The sequence below is a fragment of the Rhincodon typus genome, chromosome 6 (genome assembly GCF_021869965.1).
Source record: "Rhincodon typus isolate 14 chromosome 6, sRhiTyp1.1, whole genome shotgun sequence".
NCBI lineage: Eukaryota > Metazoa > Chordata > Chondrichthyes > Orectolobiformes > Rhincodontidae > Rhincodon > Rhincodon typus.
The window spans coordinates 37,828,244-37,846,642 of record NC_063337.1 but is presented as its reverse complement, the minus strand read 5'-3'; the positions used below and the strand labels follow the sequence as shown (position 1 = coordinate 37,846,642).

General features: G+C 38.5%; 2 protein-coding genes and 1 non-coding gene across 5 annotated transcripts in view; 2 read left to right on the top strand and 1 right to left on the bottom strand.

Annotated features, from left to right (window-relative positions):
• The window catches only part of LOC109920797 (fibroblast growth factor 9), a 310,515-nt gene that overhangs the window by 71,647 nt on the left and 220,469 nt on the right, over positions 1 to 18,399 (top strand). The window lies entirely within an intron of this gene.
• The window catches only part of micu2 (mitochondrial calcium uptake 2), a 413,733-nt gene that overhangs the window by 286,457 nt on the left and 108,877 nt on the right, over positions 1 to 18,399 (bottom strand). The gene's annotated exons all lie outside the window — the stretch shown is intronic.
• Positions 2,038 to 2,110, top strand: trnaf-gaa. Its single transcript has one exon. It is a non-coding gene; the product is annotated as a tRNA-Phe (tRNA).

The window sequence follows — 18,399 nt, the reverse complement described above, 5'->3', positions numbered from 1 at the left end:
GTTGACGTTTCGGGTCCCGACTTGAAACGCCAACTTTCCTGCTCCTCTGATGCTGCCTGACCTGCTGTGTTCTTCCAGCTCCATACTGTGTCACCATTCAGCCAACGGTGTTTTTGTCAGCTCTTCAAAAAAAAACCTCACCTAATGCTAACCTTGTGCCTTCCCTCTTTAGCCTGCACATTCAGCATCATTCCAGGGGTGAGGAATTTCAGTTATGATGATAGATTACAGAAACTGAAACTATTCCCCTTGGAATAGAGAAGGCCGAGAGGAGATTTGATTGAAGCATTCAAAATCTTGAGAGATCTGGACAGAGTAAATACGGAAAACGTCACCACTCGTGAAAGAATTGAGAATACAAGTGCATAGATTTAAGTAATTAACAGAGAAGCAAAATTAACAGGACAGAAAACATTCATGCAGCAAATCTGGAATGCATTATTTGAGAGTGTAGTGGAGGTATGTTTAATCAAGGCTTTCAAAAGGGAACGATATGGTCTTAAGAGAGCTGGATGCAGTTCTGGTCACCACAATGTAGAGGTACAAGACAGAGTGCAGAAAACATACTGGAACAGTATTTGAAATGCGAGATAAACATATCAGGAATAGATTGACAGGCTAGGCCTCCTTGCACTTGAGTGAAGAGTTTTCTTTATTTTGTTACTGGATATTTTGGTGGCTAGCTTATTGATGGCCAACAGTTATAATCTTCCCTACAAGAAACATTGTATCCACTCTATCAAATGTTTCATAATTTTAAAAGGCCCCTTTTAAGGTACCCTTCAGTCTTTTCTCAAGTCTTATACTAAGGAAGTACTCCCTTAGGCAGGGGTCTAACATGGATTGGTGTTAAGGACGGGCAGCCTGTGTAGCTTCACTTACAAAATAATCAACTCTCTTTAGCACCATTACTAGAACCCTGTGTAAGGGAGTGCTTCCCTAACATGTAGAATAATATTTTATCAATTTAGGAGCACCATACATCGTTCAAACAGTTGAAATGTTAACTTTCATTGAACAAAAGGAAAAGTGAATGAAGAAAACAAAAACAAAAGAGCTGAATTTGCTTCTGGAACTAAACAGGGGCCATTTGCTTTTTGAACAACAAAAAATTTAGTCAATGAATCATTCAATTCCTCTACTCGAAATAGTCAATTAAATCCACTGGTCTTGTTGCATATAACTCCATCATGCTGAAGGTGATGCTTCTCCTGCTTAATGTTACCATCTTCCTCTTCAGACTGCTGCTGTACTCCCAGCCCTTCAACGTCCATCACTGACCCTCTTTGCTTCATCCAGGAATGCAGAGCACACAGCACATGAGGATTATGTGGCAGACTCTTGACTAGACTGTATTGTAAGGACCCTAAGATTGTTCCAAGCATCGGAACCTTATCATCAGGAGGCCTACTGTCTGTTCCACAATGATCGTGGTGGAAGAAGGGGCTGCAATGCTTCCACACTGGGTCTTAGTTGGGAGTTTCCACATGGAGATATCAGCCATAGCTGCAGAAGTAGTACTGGTCTCTGAGAACCTATCCTTGTAAGGCACAGCCCTTGAATCAAAGCAGGAACCTGCAAGTTATCAAGGATATTGGCATCACGGCAGCTTCCAGGATATTTGGCACAGACCTCTAAGATGTGGTACCGATCATCATGGTTCAATTGTAAACTTACTAAATGGAAGCCATTTTTATTGATAAAGTGAGGTGCATTATGATATGGCACTGTCAAAGTGACGTGTTGGGTTTACAGTGCCCTGTGTCTAAGTAAACCAAACGGATCAAAGATCTATGGTCATCCCATGCTGACTAACTGAGGGGTGTCTTTGTGATTTAGTTGAAAATTTTAGTTTAAGATTCTTAAGAAAGGTATTGTAATTAGAGTGAGATAGTATCAAGTATAATTCTTGATCAGGAGGTAAATTCATTTTGGGTGTGAATGTCCAAAGACAATTCTCAGCTATAAAACCTGCTTGGTATATGCTTCATCTTGGACAGAATTTCAAGCATTTGGCCGTCTGTACTAATTTCACCAGCCGAAATAGCTCAGTTGGGAGAGCGTTAGACTGAAGATCTAAAGGTCCCTGGTTGAATCCTGGGTTTCGGCAGAATACAAGCTTGCTGGTCGGGTCAGCCTTTGTTTAGCTGTGATGGAGGAGAGTGAAACCCTCCTTCTGCACCTCACTTTGCTGGCTCAACTGTTTCCAAGACAAGAGATAATGGTCTAGTGGTACTATCACTAGTCTGTTAATCGAGGGACCCAGCTAATGTTCTGGCACGGTGGCTCAGTGGTTAGCACTGCTACCTCACAGCACCAGGGACCTGGGTTCGATTCCAGTCTCGGGGAACTGTCTGTGTGGAGTTTGCACATTTTCCCCGTGTCTGCGTGGGTTTCCTCCACAGTCCAAAGATGTTCAGGTTAGGCGGATTGGCCATGTTACATTGCCTGTAGTGTTCAGGTGTAGATTAGGTGGGTTACAAGGGGACGGATCTGGGTGGGATGCTCTGAGGTTTGGTGTGGACTTGTTGGGCCAAAGGGCCTGTTTCCACACTGTAGAGATTCTATGATAATGTAGTTTACTGTCAAATTTTGCTTATGTCACTCCTATGTGGTGTCTTGAATATTTTATTAAGTTGTGCTACAAAAGTTGCTTTTGTTAACTACTTTACTAAATAGCTTCACAGAAAAGAAAAACCCACTGTTCACCTGTTTCAGCAGAAGGCACTGGTGTTACGAAGCAGAGACTTTGTTCAACATTGCTGCTCAGTGTAATTATTGAGTAAAAGGCATTAACAGAATTTGCGCTTTTTATGGATTTTTTTTTAGAAACAAAAGCAGCATATCAATTGTTCCTGTAATACTCTTGTTTCAAGTTCAGGAAAAATACAACATTCCGTGTGCTCTTTCACATAATTTATTGGAAGCAAAGTTTAAAGTGTATGCATGTGGGAAAAAAAAGGAAAAAATGTTTGCTGAAAAACACGTAAATGTTATTGAGGCAGATTAAATTGAGGCATTCTAGAGGTGATGGATGATCATATGGATGAAAATATTGTGCAAACGTATGGGGAAAAACGAAATTGGGACTAGATAATGATGCTTGTTTGAAGAGCCACTACAGGCATGATGGGTCAAATGACCTCTTCCTGCACCATAAAATCTGTGTTATCAGTTGTAAACAGACCCTAATGTTCACCTTGAAGTACAATGGAATTGACCTCAATGACTATGAGAAATGTACTAAAAATTGTTTGGAATGGCAACTCCTTGTTCATCAAGCTGCATCATGGCTTGAGTCACATGAAGAGGCAGAGCAACGGCAGAGAAGGAAAGAAAATAAAGCTAATCTAGCATGTCACATCCTACTACATTGTAGGACATGGTGCTGCCAACTAATAGAAATTTACATTGAGTAACCTGCTCGAATTGGTTATTTGCCAAGTGGAATTTGGAGAAGACAAACTAATTTTGAAAAGAATATGACCAGCTAATCATCAATGAGTTGTGATGTAATGCAATCAACTAGAAACAGTAACTTGGTTTTTCTCTCTCCACGCATGCTGCCTGACTTCTATGTATTTCCAAAATTTCCTATTTTTACTTCAGATTTCCAGCATCTGTAGTATTTTGTAAATTTTGAATCAACCATTTCAGAAATGTTACAACACACCTCTGGAGCAGGTGGGACATGAACACAGGCCCTCCTGGAGAAGAGGTTGGAATACTACAACTGACCACAAGAGTCCTTTGCAGTATTTGACTTTTGTAGTTAAAACTGTTCATGGCTGCTGCCACTTTTGCCAGTAGCTTGTCCCATCAAATCTTCAGGGGGCCTCTTGTGGCACATTGGTACTGTCCTCACCCCTGGAAGGAGAGGCCTGGTTTCAAGACCCATCTGCTCCAGAGGTATGTAATAACACTTGGAACAGGATGATTAGAAAAACAGATTCAAAATAATGAGATTGCAATATAGATGAGTCCAATCCATTTTGTCAAGTCACCTTTCTCAACCATACTCCTATTGATTAATACTGTGCAAAGAGCAGTGGCCTTGTTAGAAATGTTTGGATAGTCTAGAAGCCATATCATTTTGTTTTTATTCAGGCAGGGGATGTGGACTTCATTGGCTGGGCCAACATTTATTGTCCATCCCTAGCTATGCTTCAAAGGTAGTGGTGACCTGTCTTGTTGAATCACTGCAGTCTATCTTGATATTATGGACGGAATTAACAATAAGTGACCAGTTTGGAAAGTCTTTGGCAAAAGCCGAGAATCAGCGTGCCCTCAGACCTTCGGCTGTAGCTGGCGTTTCACCTTAGGGGAATTGGAAAACACACTCATTGACCAAACTATTGCTACCCCATTCATATTCAAGAAAGCAGTTTTAGCTGTTTGACAAAACTGGCAAAAGCAATATTAATGTTCACAAATTGGGACCAATTTTAAAGCAAATGATGAATATACAATGCGTTGTGTATATTTTACTAAAGGCCATATTCAACTTAACAGTCTCCTGAGAATGCATGCCATTCATGCCTCCATTTCAGATGATATAAAACACTGTCCGTGCAAATCAGAAATACACACCAGAGGTTATTAAATATTTAATACTTAAACAGTTGTGACATAATTTATTGCTTAAGAAAACACCAATTTGTTGCAATTCTCTGCTTTACATTTACAGTACAGACTGAACATAGTGGCGACTTGGCATTGTTCCTTGGGAGACTTCTTACTGACACACTTCATACCAGGTCACAATGATCTCATTCGACAATCTCCATGGAAACTGCAATAGCAATGGCATACACAGCTCAATTATACTGACACTGGGGGTGTACTCAATACTCAAAGCTTTAAACTTAATCTTGAATTAAAGAAACAAATTTGATGAGCGCTCCAATGCAGTACTTCCAGAATGCTGTAATATTCTATGACCACAAGGTGTCAGGAGATCCGTGTAATAATGTCCTTCAATTTTTTTTTATGATGACCTCTTATTCACACAGCCATTTAAAAATCAGAGAAATTTTCTGATATAAAAGGGTATGATTTGATCTTTTAGGGGAAAGTATTTCAGTTACTTTTAGAGTTAATTGTCACTTATTGATTGAATTAAGCAAAGCTCCATTTGTAAGCTAAGTCCATTAATGATAAAGGAAAATTTGGGACACAAATTCCTTTGAGACTTGTCAGTCTCAACCATATGATCGCCTCCATTCCATGGCCTATATATAGCTTATCATGTGATCACCTTCAGTCTTTTTGTCAATGGAGACAACAGATAGAAAAGCAAGGAAACAATAATAAATGTATTTGGGTCATGCTAAGAATAAATGATTTGTTAAATTATCAAGTGATAACTAATGAACTGTTTATCAGTTATTTTAGAGTGCTGAGTTAAAAACTATAGCTTTTATGCATCCTTAGCACATAGCAACAGAATAATGGTGAAATGCAGACAATGCAATTTGCATTCTGTTTGACATTTACCTGCTGCAGAGCAAAAAATGCTTTTAAGATTTCTACAGTCACCATCAGGCACAGGAGTTATAGATCTTTATTTGACGTGCTTCATGAAGACAGGCAAGTTGGCTAGTGGATAGAGTCAGCTTTTTACACTTGTGGCTGAAATTTGAACAAAATAAATTTCCCACAGCAAAACATTAGACGAATTGTAATCAGTAAGCCCTGAATTTATATATACAAGTTCAACAAAACATTCAAATCTGCAGTTTAAGAGATTGTTTAATCTCCAAAAAATGTTTAGTGAATTAAGCCAAGAAACATTTCCCCGCCTTCTTTCCTATGTGAATACTCCATGCATCCATAAAATAAATTAATCAAAAGACATTGAAAGTCTTGGTGCAGTTACAGAACCAGTTTTATTTTGACGTAAAACAACTTTGACTGTCCCCCAATGAAATTGGGGCAGCATAGCTTCAGGGACAGATTCCAGTCTGACTCCAGAACGCACTAAAACCAAAATTTACAGGATCCCATCCAGAAAACTATTTGGCTTAAGGTTGGTATTGAGTGTAACTCCAGTGAAAATGCTGCATTTTACAAAAATATTTACACAGCTCATTGGGTTTTCCAGGCACTTTTAAAAACTTGCAGAATTCAAACATTTTGAGAAAGTGAGACCCCACAAGCAAAGAATTAACCAACCAGAGAGAATACACTACTGCCAGGTAAAGTGCAATTTATACAGCATTCAATCTAACTGTCTGCTGATTGTGATTCATTCTGTAACTACCATTCTGCAGCCTAACATTGTTTTATGTTGATATTTTGCCACTTGTTTATGACATGGAGATCTTGACACAGTATACAACAGATTGAACAGCCAATTTTTAAAAATGCTAGCAATTTGAATACCAGTTTTAACTGTTATGATTGCTGTAGACATCTATAACTTTTAAACAATGTGATCCAAACTTCTCGCTGATAGCTGAAAGAATGAACAAGATTACGTTCTAAACTTTGTAACAGAACGAAAAAAAATCACCAAACACTATTTTCTTTTTGTAGGCAAGCTATACTTCAAAACACAGAAAGTGAAATTCCACTTGTGAACTTATTACTTATCACACTAATCCACAGAATCAGAGTCATTTCAACCAAACACTCTACGGTTACTTCCTGCTTCCAATGGGTCCCCCTATCATTGTTTCTATCTCCAGGTGCTTTGGTCAGTTTTGGAGTTTCTTAGATTCAGCAACAGCAGTAAACGTTGTTTTGATGATTCTTCTTCCACCAGCTTTGCTAGAACAAATTTCCCACAATCTGCAGAAGACTGCAGGAAGTGAATCTTCAATTAAAGACGCTCATTTCCCACATCTGGTTGTGGTGGCTTGCAAAGCCAAGCTGCCTTTTTCTCTCTGTTAATCACAGAGAACCTCTGTCTGTGATATACATCGATTTGAAGAGAAACCTATAACATGATCTTGAAAACTGCTTGCCCTGTCCTTTTCCCCATTGCAACTTCAAGAATTCACACAGAAGGTTGCTATTATGTAGAATGAACTGCCGGAGGAAGTGGTAGATGCAGGTACAGTTACAACATTTAAACAACATTTGGACAGGTATGTGAATAGGAAAGGTTTAGAGGGATATGGATCAAATGCAGGCAAGTGGGACAAGTTTAGTACAGGAAACTTGGTCTGTATGGATGAGTTGGACCAAAGGGTCTGTTTCTATGTTGTTTGACTCTATGACATTACCTTGGTGCCCAGGTAGAAATGCTAAGTAGTCATCTTTGAGCCCAACACCCTTTAATGTTATAAGTAACTGAACAACTTACAGCACAATTGCTTACAACTCGATACCAACATCATCTTTGGGGACTTTGGGAAACTCAAAGTCTAATCATGGTTAATTTAGAGACTACTGTTTTTGTCTTCAAGCGTAAATACTGTGCAACTTTTTAAACATAATCTAAGCAATCATTTGCTCTCAAACAATCAAACCACCCAGGCATACTATCAAGCAGACTGCAAAACAGGTCGATCCCCCTCAAATTAAAACCACAGTTCCAAACTACAATAATCCTATAAATCTCAATTGTAATTCTTTCTAACTGTTGACAGTTTTCCTGGTGCTAGTACATGTCCCCAAGGTAGGAACAACATATTTCACTGCAGCAGACACAGCCATCACATATATTAATTCACTTTTAAGCTGATGTGATGATCCTGCTGTAGTGCCCCAAATGGCTTTTTTAAAAATTCTTTCACAGATGTGGGTGTCACGCAAGGTCAGCATTTATTGCCCTAACTCTAAATGCCCATATTGCTGTTGCTGTGCAATCACACGTAAGCTAGAACAGATAAGGACAGCAGATTTACTTCTTGTAGGATATTAGAGAACCAGATGGGCTTTGACAACAGTCAACGTCAGGCCAGCTTTTTAGTCCAGAATTTTTTTATTCAATTCAAATTTCATCATCTGCCATGGTGGGATTCAAATCTACTCCCCAAGAACACTGCCTGGGGTCCTGAACCGCTAGGCCAGTGACATTACCATTACGCCACCACCTACCCTAACGTGATTTTTAAGGGAAATAGCCCGAGTTGTAAAAAATACCACTAAATAACAGTGATTGCTTGGGAGTGAGAACTTAAGATGTTGCTAAATGGGAGGCTGTGTTGAAGATTTTCACCTTTCATTCTCTAAAGTCTCGGATGCGTGAAACAGTCTGGAAAAAAAGGACACCAATTCATAGAGCACCTTCTCATACCACACTCATATCCCATGAAAAGAAATTAAAAATGCGCTAATCTTTGGAAGCATAACACCTTGGTTAAATAAGTTTTTGGAAAAATTTGGAGCCAAGAATGAAATATATCAGATTTCTCTTTTTTCTTTTGACACCTAATGTCAGAACTGAGATCAGATGGGAAATTTGGTCTGTCACTCCATCTAAACTTCCTCAGCCTAACCTTAAAAATATGAAATTATAATTAAACAATTTATCTAAGCTGTCCCTTCATAGATATGCATGTTGAATGACAAAGGAAATAACCACAATTACATGTTCTCTGTCTGGCAATAGTTTTACCCCTTCCCACACAGAAGGATTCTGCCATATCAACTCCAATGTCAGTCAATGCAGCGTCAATTGTCACTGATTTCTAAATCATTTGAGAAAAATGGTCTAAATTGGAATTTCTCTTTTTCAGTACAGAAACCAATATTTTGCAGAAAGGAAGAGGACAAGAAAAAAACACCATTAATGTGCAGACAGCAACCCTGTACAGTGTCAAAAAATTTGGTTTTCCTGGTCCTTTATGAAAGATCCATTTTATCATGAGTTTCCAAGAATGAATAGACCTGGAATCAGTTTCTGAATGAATACACATGCAATTGACCTCTGCGTACTGAATCCCTTTGGCTTAGGTTGGAGTGTCTATGGTTTTGGTTTGAAGGCAGCATAAGTTGAACCAGATCTGGCCAATTCTGTAGATACCTCTATGCTGGTGTACAATTTACTGGAGACGAGGCACAGTGTTGCAGAGGGGAAAATGAAGAGAGTTGGTGCAATGGATTAATGTGTTGTCTGACTCGAATTTTCACTGAAGTTAGTTTTGTGATGTTTCTATTGGTAAGAATCAAACAGCAGATGCATGGCAACACCACCACTTGCAAATTCACCTCCAAACCATACATCATCCGGATTGGACTATATCACTGTTCCTTCACTGCCAGTGGGTCAAAATCCTGGAACTCCCTTCCCTTAACAGCACTTTGAACACGTCTTACACCTTAAGGACTGCAGCAGTTCAAGCAGGTAGCTAAGCACCATGTTCTCCAGTGCACTATGGATAATAAATGCTAATGTTGCTAATGATGTCTACAATCCATGACCAATTTTAAAAAATGAGTTAAAGTGGACCTTATTGTCCGTTTCTAAAATCTAACATTTGACAATTATAAATGGTTATCTGCATGAAGTAACAATCAGCTTGAAATCCAAGCTAATGAAACAGTTGAAGGCAGGAACTAATAATTGAACAACAGGATGGCACTAAATCATAATGCTCAGTTGGAGAGCTGGGGCAGACATGGTAGGCTGACTGGCTTCCTTCTGCACAGTAATGGCAGCACAGGCGTCATTGATGGTGATAAGCTGGCTCAGGACTAATGGATTCCCTTTAAGCTGTATCTATCATTTTTCCTTATTCTTAAATTATTCAAAATGGCACCAAATAATGGCAACAAATGGAAGCTTTTCACTGTATTTTATTGTGTTCATACTGTAAAATTCACATGACAATAAAATCATTCATTCATATATGTTAATTCTAGATCATCTACATAGGGATGTGATTTCAACCACTGCCAAGACTTTAAACCAAACAATTCAATGTCCAAAAGATACTTAATTATATTTAGTCAAATAAAGAAAAGGTTGACATCCAAGTTTCCTTATCACTGAAGAAATCATCTGAGTATTAAGTGTTTAGCATTAAAAAAGTAAGTACTGCTACATAATTGATGAGCAATACTGGTCTGGAATTTGTGGTCAGCAGAAAAAGCAATGTCATTCAATTCTGACCTTCAGGAAAGCTGCTATAATGTATTTTCACATAAAGCAAACCAAGCTGGTAAAAGTATTTTATACTACAGTATGCATTTAGTTTAAATTATCATTTATTTTGCTATCTGATAATCATTGGATTTGGGTGGAAGATAATAAACATTGTTCTAGATTTTTTGATCATATGGGAGAAGTTTGATGTATCACAAATATAAATTAGTTTTGCATTAAGAGCATTTAGCAGTAATTAAGTACTCCTTGACAACCTTCCATCTCGAGAAAGCAATGGTTTGTACATTGGTGATCAATTCTATGTGAAAGTAAGTTAAAATAGCCCACCTAAACAGAGAGCTGCCTGATAGATGCAGCTATCTATCAAACACCTGAAAATTTCATGTTTGTGTTAGGCATCATTACTGAGCAGCAAGTGAAAGACAACTACTGACTCATCAGAATTGTCAATGTAAGAAGCACACGTTCAAATTAAACCACACAGTCTGTGTTCGTTTATTGACCAGTTGTGCTTTCCATTTCTCCTCACGTCTTCCAACACCCGTTCAAATATTTAGCTTCCAGTCATCACAGTCACCAGCAACCACCTCCCTAACGTCTGCATCACCACCTTTATATCTCACTCTGTCATAATAGCAGATGCATGGACACCCAGCAGGCAATGTCCCAATGACCTATTCATAAATCAAACAGGCTGTGGGTCCATTCGATATGTATGGTTGAGCCAATGCAGGGATCATTTGCTAGTGTATGCTGATGGAATTTACACGCTCAAGGTCTTGAAATTGGTGAGCTTGAAAGAAACACCAAGGAAACATCTGAAGCAGCAAAAATGGAAATTGTTTAGCCTGTTCTGCTGCTGTCCAGGTGTCATAACTGTAAAGGAGGCTTGGTAGACCTGCAACTGGACATTTTCAGTCAAATTGCTATTATTCCACACTGTCATACTCGACATGACAACTGCAGGTTTTGCAATGCATATGTTCATTTCAACAACAAGTAACAAATTACTGGTGACTGTGCAGCTTAGATATGTGAAGCTAACAATAAAGTTCCGACACCACACTATGAATGCTAATTCGTGTTATATGGTATATCTTTACCATTTCTTCCTGATGCTGGTACTCAAACCAAATACTTTACATGTGTGATGAGTCCATTTGCCACTCATTACGACTTTCATAGAAACCTATAATTTTTAAAAAGTAATTTAAACTTTCAGCTAATAAATGACAATTTCACTTTTTAAAACTTTTACTCCAGCAAATGACTGAAAAAAAATGCACTTGACTAAACTGACACTATTTGCCACTCTCAATGGAATTATAATCCTCTCAGAGAACAGTCTACAGTTGATCCCAGCTTCCAACAGATTTCCATAGCGCTATTTCACTGAACAAAATCAAAGTAAGTGTCTCAACTTTCCTCAATTTTCAGAGTCTCTTGAATCCATCAAGCAACAATAAAGATTACGATGATGATTCTTCTTCATCTTGGCCATGCCAAGACAGATCTCTCACAATGTTTAGAAGGCTGATGAAATCACATTAGCATTCCATACCAAGGACACTTTCACTGTGTTACAATTGTAAGGTTTATGAGATGTTTTGGGACTGTATATTTTAAGTTTTTATGGTAAATGAATGGGTCATGTGTCCTGTTCTAACATCTGCCTCATGGTAAGCCCAAGTGATTTAATTGTTTGATACCCAAACTGTTTTACTGAGAAGAACGTGCAAGGTATTTGCACTTAACAACAATGGCAGCAAACCCTGAATTTGCATCAGGTAGAGCAACTACAGACCCTCCCACATTTGGCTATGGTACCTCACAAAGCCAAGCAGCCTTCATCTCAGCCAGCCACAAAGAACAATCATCGATTTGTAGAGAAGCCTATAAAGTGATCTCAAACATGGCTGCCTCTACCGTCTTCCCATGGTAACATGAAATACATTGGCTTCCTACTTAGGTGAAAATAATAATTAGTTATCTTGAGAGTCTAGGTCTATTTAATCTTAGAATTAAATGGACAGTTTACCAAAAACTGTTTTCAACTCACAATGTTTAGTACTGCTCTGGGGCTTTAGGACCTCAGGCTCTACCTGATGCAAATTCAGGGTTTGCTGCCATTGTTGTTAAGTGCAAATACCTTGCACGTTCTTCTCAGTAAAACAGTTTGGGTATCAAACAATTAAATCACTTGGGCTTACCATGAGGCAGATGTTAGAACAGGACACATGAACCATTCATTTACCATAAAAACTTAAAATATACAGTCCCAAAACATCTCATAAACCTTACAATTGTAACACAGTGAAAGTGTCCGTGGTATGGAATGCTAATGTGATTTCATCAGCAACTTTTCAATAGGAATGTGGTGTATCTCAGTGGTGGATGTCAGGTAAGGAAGACTAACCAGGTTTCCATTAGCTTTACTGTGCAGGTAGAAAACGGTCAGTTGTTGAAACGAAGGTACATGACAGCTTCAAAAAGAAGGGCATGCCAAAGTGAGTTAGCCCCAGAATGACCCCACTTGGATCTCAAAGGGTTCTGATGTTGCCCCATCATAGCTAACAAAATTAATCTATCTCAGATTTAAAACTAACAGCTGACCTAAAAATCAAGTGCCACTTATGGAAGATAGTTCCAAACTTGTACCACCTTGTGTGTGTAGAAGAGCTTCCTAACATCCCTTCTGAATGATCTAGCCCTAATTCTCAGAGTATGGCCCCTAGTTCTAGAATCTCCAACCAATGGAAGTAATTTATTTTTATCTAGCCTGTCTTTACCTGTTAATATTTTGAAGGCTTTGATCAGATCACCTCTTTAATTGCTAAATTCTAGAGAAAACAGGTAAAATTTGTGTAATCTCTCCTCATAACTTAACCCCTGAAGTCCGGGTATCATTCTGCTAAAGCCATGTTGTACTCTCTCCAAGGCTAATATTTCCTTCCTAAGGCGTGATGCCCAGGGCTGCTCACAGCACTCCAAGTGGTGTCTAACCAGGGTTAAACCAGGATAGTTGACCATTTTGCAGAACAGCTCTGTTCTGTCCCTAAGAATAACACCAACCTTCCTGTTGCTTGCCGTTTCAGAAAAACATCTGGCTCCCATTCTAACATTTCCATCCTGGGTCTGCTATAAAGTTCCAACAAAGCTCAATTCAAGCTGCAGGAACTACAACATATTTTCTACTTAGGCACTTTATAGCCTCCAAGATTCAACACTGACTAATAGCCCACGACATTAAAGAAAACCAATAAGCCGATCAGATGCATAGAGATGAATGTGATTATCAAATGCAACTTGTTCTAACAAATAAACCTCCCGCAACAGACCTCATATTAAAATATTATTTTAACTGGTCAATAAGTTTAGGCCATGTAGGTGCATCTGTTTTAAATGCTCAGTGAGCGGGCTTCAAAAGCCATCATTTACTACAGTGATTTTCAACCTTTTTACTTTTGAGAATTCTCATTCCTATGTGATAAAAATTCCAATAACAATCATCATAAGACAAGTTTTAAAAAATAGTTATGTAGTACAGAACATCTCCAGGTTCTGTGGTTTAGATCAGAGCACATATATTCCCAGGGCACTTCACATTAACTAATGTCTCCAAAGCCCCAGTATTTGTGAACCAACTTTACCCTTTTTAAGAACAATTTATTTTTGACAAGGTCTGGTGATGCTGTGGAAAAATGACTAGGGTTTTCAACTCATCTATCACCTGGGCCCCAGGCCAGGTCTTCTAGCATTCAGCTTCCAGTCCCTGCCTCACTACACTGCATGGGAAGTAATGACCACTGCTGCTTGGAATAGACCACCCATACTGCAATGATTGTTTCTTTTCTGAGGCCTATTATTTTATTCCCTCCCCTCCCTGAACCTGAACAACAGAATAATACAGCTCCATCCTTGTTTATCATTCTCCTGAAAAACTGACGTATCAGTTATCCTGATTATTTTTTTGGTCGACTTGTTGAAATCTTCTCTCAGATAACGAGTGAAAAATCCTCATTGTACTGTACATTTGATCTTCATTCGAGGAATTAAAGATTGATTCACAGCACCAATTTTGAAATTTGTTTCTTAACTTCCATAGTGTTCTTGCACCTTCACAACTCATAGTAGGAAGAGATATAAAGGCCTAAACTTGATTACTTCAGCTTCCAAAATCAAAAGCATATAAAATGGCTGAAAGATAAAAGGTTTAATAAGCAATGCCACTGCCGATTTAACAGCAAATTGTCACATATAAAGAGAACACAACAGTTGTCAAATATTTAATATATTTGGGATTACAGTAATTTATCATTATTGAAAAGCACAGTCGAGGATTTATTGGTGTTTTTCCTTTTACTATTATCACCTGTAGATAACAATAGTAGACATAGGAGCTTTGTGTAAACATTTGAATGCACTTTACTTCCACTGATAAAGATCTTTTCTATGTTGATTTTCCAGCTCAACCAAAGTAAAACTGCAGATTAAAAGTATTTAGGTCTGCCAGATAATCTAACTAACTTATTTATTTAGCAGTATTAATTTATACTTAAAAGATTGGATGATCCCATCTGTGCAGAAATTTATGGCAAGTAGTGGATTCATATTGCTTTTGAACATTTATGAGAACAAGTTCCAGCAGTTCACATCAGTTCTTTGAAGATTAACGTAGGGTTAATTTATGATGTTTTTTAGTGAGGTGCAGATACGTTAATTCAGTTTTCATGGTTAATAATATTGTTAGAGTTTATGCAACGATTATATGATTTTTCCTACCCCCCAGCTCTACTGCCTTTCTATGTATGACAAGACATCATCAAGTCTAGCTATGGACATATCCACAAATACAGAAACAAAGACTTGAATTTATATAGTACCTTTTATGACCACTGTTGCTTCAAAGTGCTTTAGCCAATGAAGACCTTCTCAAGTGTTGACACTGTTCTGATGTAGGAAACATGGCAGCCAATTTGCATTCAACAAACTTCCAAACAGCAATACAATAAAGATCATACAATTATTTTTGTGCCGATGAATGAAGAACAAACATTGGACCAGACACCAGGGCAACTCCTCTACTCTCCGAAACAGTGTCGTGGACCTGGTTACGTTTGGCTGAGGGCAGACTTAACATCTCATCTGAAAGTCAGCACCTCCATCAGCAAAACTGTTGTTTAAAAAAAAGAGATTGTTGCTTTGGCAAGATGAGCTTTCTCCCTCAATAAGTAAAGTGTTCAACCTTTTGTTTTAGCTAAAATCAGTAAACACCTTACAATGAAAGAAAAATTCAAATGTCACCAATGTAGGTGTAGAAGGATGTTAATTAGCCAATATTTCAGGCTTTTTCTCAGGCGCTATTTGATGTACAGTGAAATCTTTGTTATCTAGCATGTTCAGAGAATGGGTGGTGACAGTTCATCAAAAATGCCTGTTAACAAGTAGTTACATTACTCGGCACCAGCACTTCACAAATGTTTTCACACATGAGCCAATTTCAAGGCTTTAAAATTGTGAGAACCTACACAGAAAACTAAGAGTGTGCAAGGGCACCTGTAGAGCTGTTACAACACTTGTTCGAAATTCCACAGCGGATGATTGTTTCCTCAGAGCTCATGACCCAGTTCCATAACCAATTTTGGACACTAGACAAATTCTATCTTTGAGAGGTTGTAGGGAGGGTGGATGGAGCTGGGCTGTCAATGGTCAAGCAGCATACTTCTGTTCAGGGACAAAAACCAAAACTGGCCCAATAATTTACTTTCAATGTTAAGCTTCAGAACAAGTTCCGCAGACTTACAATCAGATAACAGAATGTTTACTATATCTAATATTTCCACCTCCTTTCCAGTTTTGTTTTCAGTTTTATGCGTTCTGCTTTTTGTTTCAATTATTAGCACCTCCAGTAACAAGGTCTGCACTCTCATCACTTTTTGAGTAAAGATCTTTCTTCTGAATTTCTTGTTGGATTCTTGGCTACCATGTTATTTGATGGTCTCTAATTATGTTATCCCCCACAACATTGTCTTTGTACCCACTCTATTAAAATGTTTCATAACTCAAATGTCACTTCCAGGAGAAACTACAAAAGAAGTTTGGATTTGAACGCACTGGATACTGCAAAGGTTACGGGCGCTGACAACATTACGCCCATAGTACTGAAGGCTTACTCTCCAGAACCTACTGAACCAGTAGCAAAGCTGTTCCAATACAGCAATGACACTGACATCTACTTGACAATGTGGAAAATGTCCAGGTGAGTCCTGTACATAAGAAGTATAACAAATCCAACCCAGCCAATTACTGCCCCATCAGTATATTCTTGATCATCAGTAAAATGATGAAAGGGGTCATCAGCAATACTAAATTGCAGCACTTCCTTAGCAACAACGTGCTCAATGACACTTAGTTTGGGTTCTGCCAGGATCTCTCAATTCCTGACCAAAATAAGGTCTTGGTTCAAATATGGACAAAAGAGCTGAATTCCAATAAGGTGAGAGTGGCTGCCCTTCACATCAGACCTCACTTGACTGAGTATGGCATCAAGGGGCCCTAACAAAACTGGAGTCAATGAGATGAAAGGGAAAAGTCTCCACTGGTCAGAATCATGACTAGCCCAAGGGAAGATGTTTTTAGTTGTTGGTGATCAGTCATCAGCTGCTTCATCAATAATTTCCCCTTCATCATAGGTCAGAAGTAGGGATGTTCTCTGATAAAGGCAAAATAATGCAAAAGTTGGAAATTTGAAGTAAACACTGACAACACTGTTCTCTGATGATTGCACCATGTTCAGCACCACTCGTAACTGACAGGTATCATTCATACCACACAAATGTCAGGCAACGACCATCTCCAATAAGACAGAATCTAAATATCATCCCTTGACATTCAATGGTATTACAATCACTGAATATCCCATTATTAGCATTCGAGCAGCCACACTAGACATTGAACCGGACTAATTATATAATTACGGTGGCCTGAAGAGTAGGCCAGACTCTACTAATTCTGCAGCAAATAATGCATCTTCTGACTCCCATAGCCTGTTCACCAGCTACAAAGCACAAGTCATGAATGTGATGCAATATTCTCCACTTGCCTGGATAAGTGCTGCTCCGACAACATTCAAGATGCCTGACACCATCCAGGACAAAGCAGTCCACTTGCTTGACGCCACATACACTAACACAGGCATTCCCCACTGCAAATAGCAGTAGCATGTACCAACAGCTTGTATTGCAGAAATTCATCGAGCTTTCTTAGTCAGCATCTTCCAAACCCACAACTATTATTCATCTGGAAGGACAAGGACTGTAGATTCATGGGAACTTCATCACCTGCAAGTTCCTCTCCAAGCCACACACCACCTTGAATTGGAAATATACCACCATTCATTCACTGTCACTGGGTCAAAATCCTGAAATTCCCTCCTCAAAAGTGTTGTGGACTGCAGTGGTTCAATAAGACAGCTCACCACCACAATCTCCAGGACAGTTAGGGGCAGGCCACAAATGCTGCTCAGCCAGCGAAGCCCATATCCATTTAATGAATAAAAAAAAAATCTTTACTCTGAACACTATATTCAGCAACCAGAATAGTTAAAATCCTTTCAGACATGACAGTTCTGATTGAAAATGAATCACTCTAATAACACAGTGGAAAGCTAAAACAAATATACAGTACTCAGCTTTGCATGGAATTTGAATAGAAACAGCACTTATAAATTTGCAATACGTACGGACTTGCAAAATAACACAAAAACTAAAATGGATAAAGGGCTCTTCCATTATCTTAATGGAAGATAAAATATTATCCTTCTAAAACAAATCTTTATTCTATACATTTTCTAAAAATATTAGCATGAGTTAGAAACAATGATCAATAGAACGCACATGCAAGAGAACTACTGAATTAGCTAAATATCTATTTAACTTGTACTTCTTTATTTCAAAAGTTAATGGAATGAGAAGGTCACTGGCATTTTATGTCAATCTCAAATTGGTGAGCCACCTTCTTAAACCACTGTAGTTCTTGTCTGCGTCAGTGATGGGTAGCTTACCCAGTTCTATTTGCGTTCAATTTTTCTGAAGTGGTTTGATACAACAGAGTGACTTAATAGCCCATTTCAGTGAACAGTGAATAATGAATAGTTAACTACATTGCCATGGGTTCAGTGAAAGACTCCACTTGAAACACTATCTCTGTGTTCTCTCTACAGATGTCATCAGGCTTGCTGAGTTTCTCTAGCACTTCCTGTTTTGGTTTCAGATCTCTACCATTTGCGGTTCTTTGTTTTATTTTAATGAGATCAGTCAGCACGTAACGTTTTTTTAACAGCA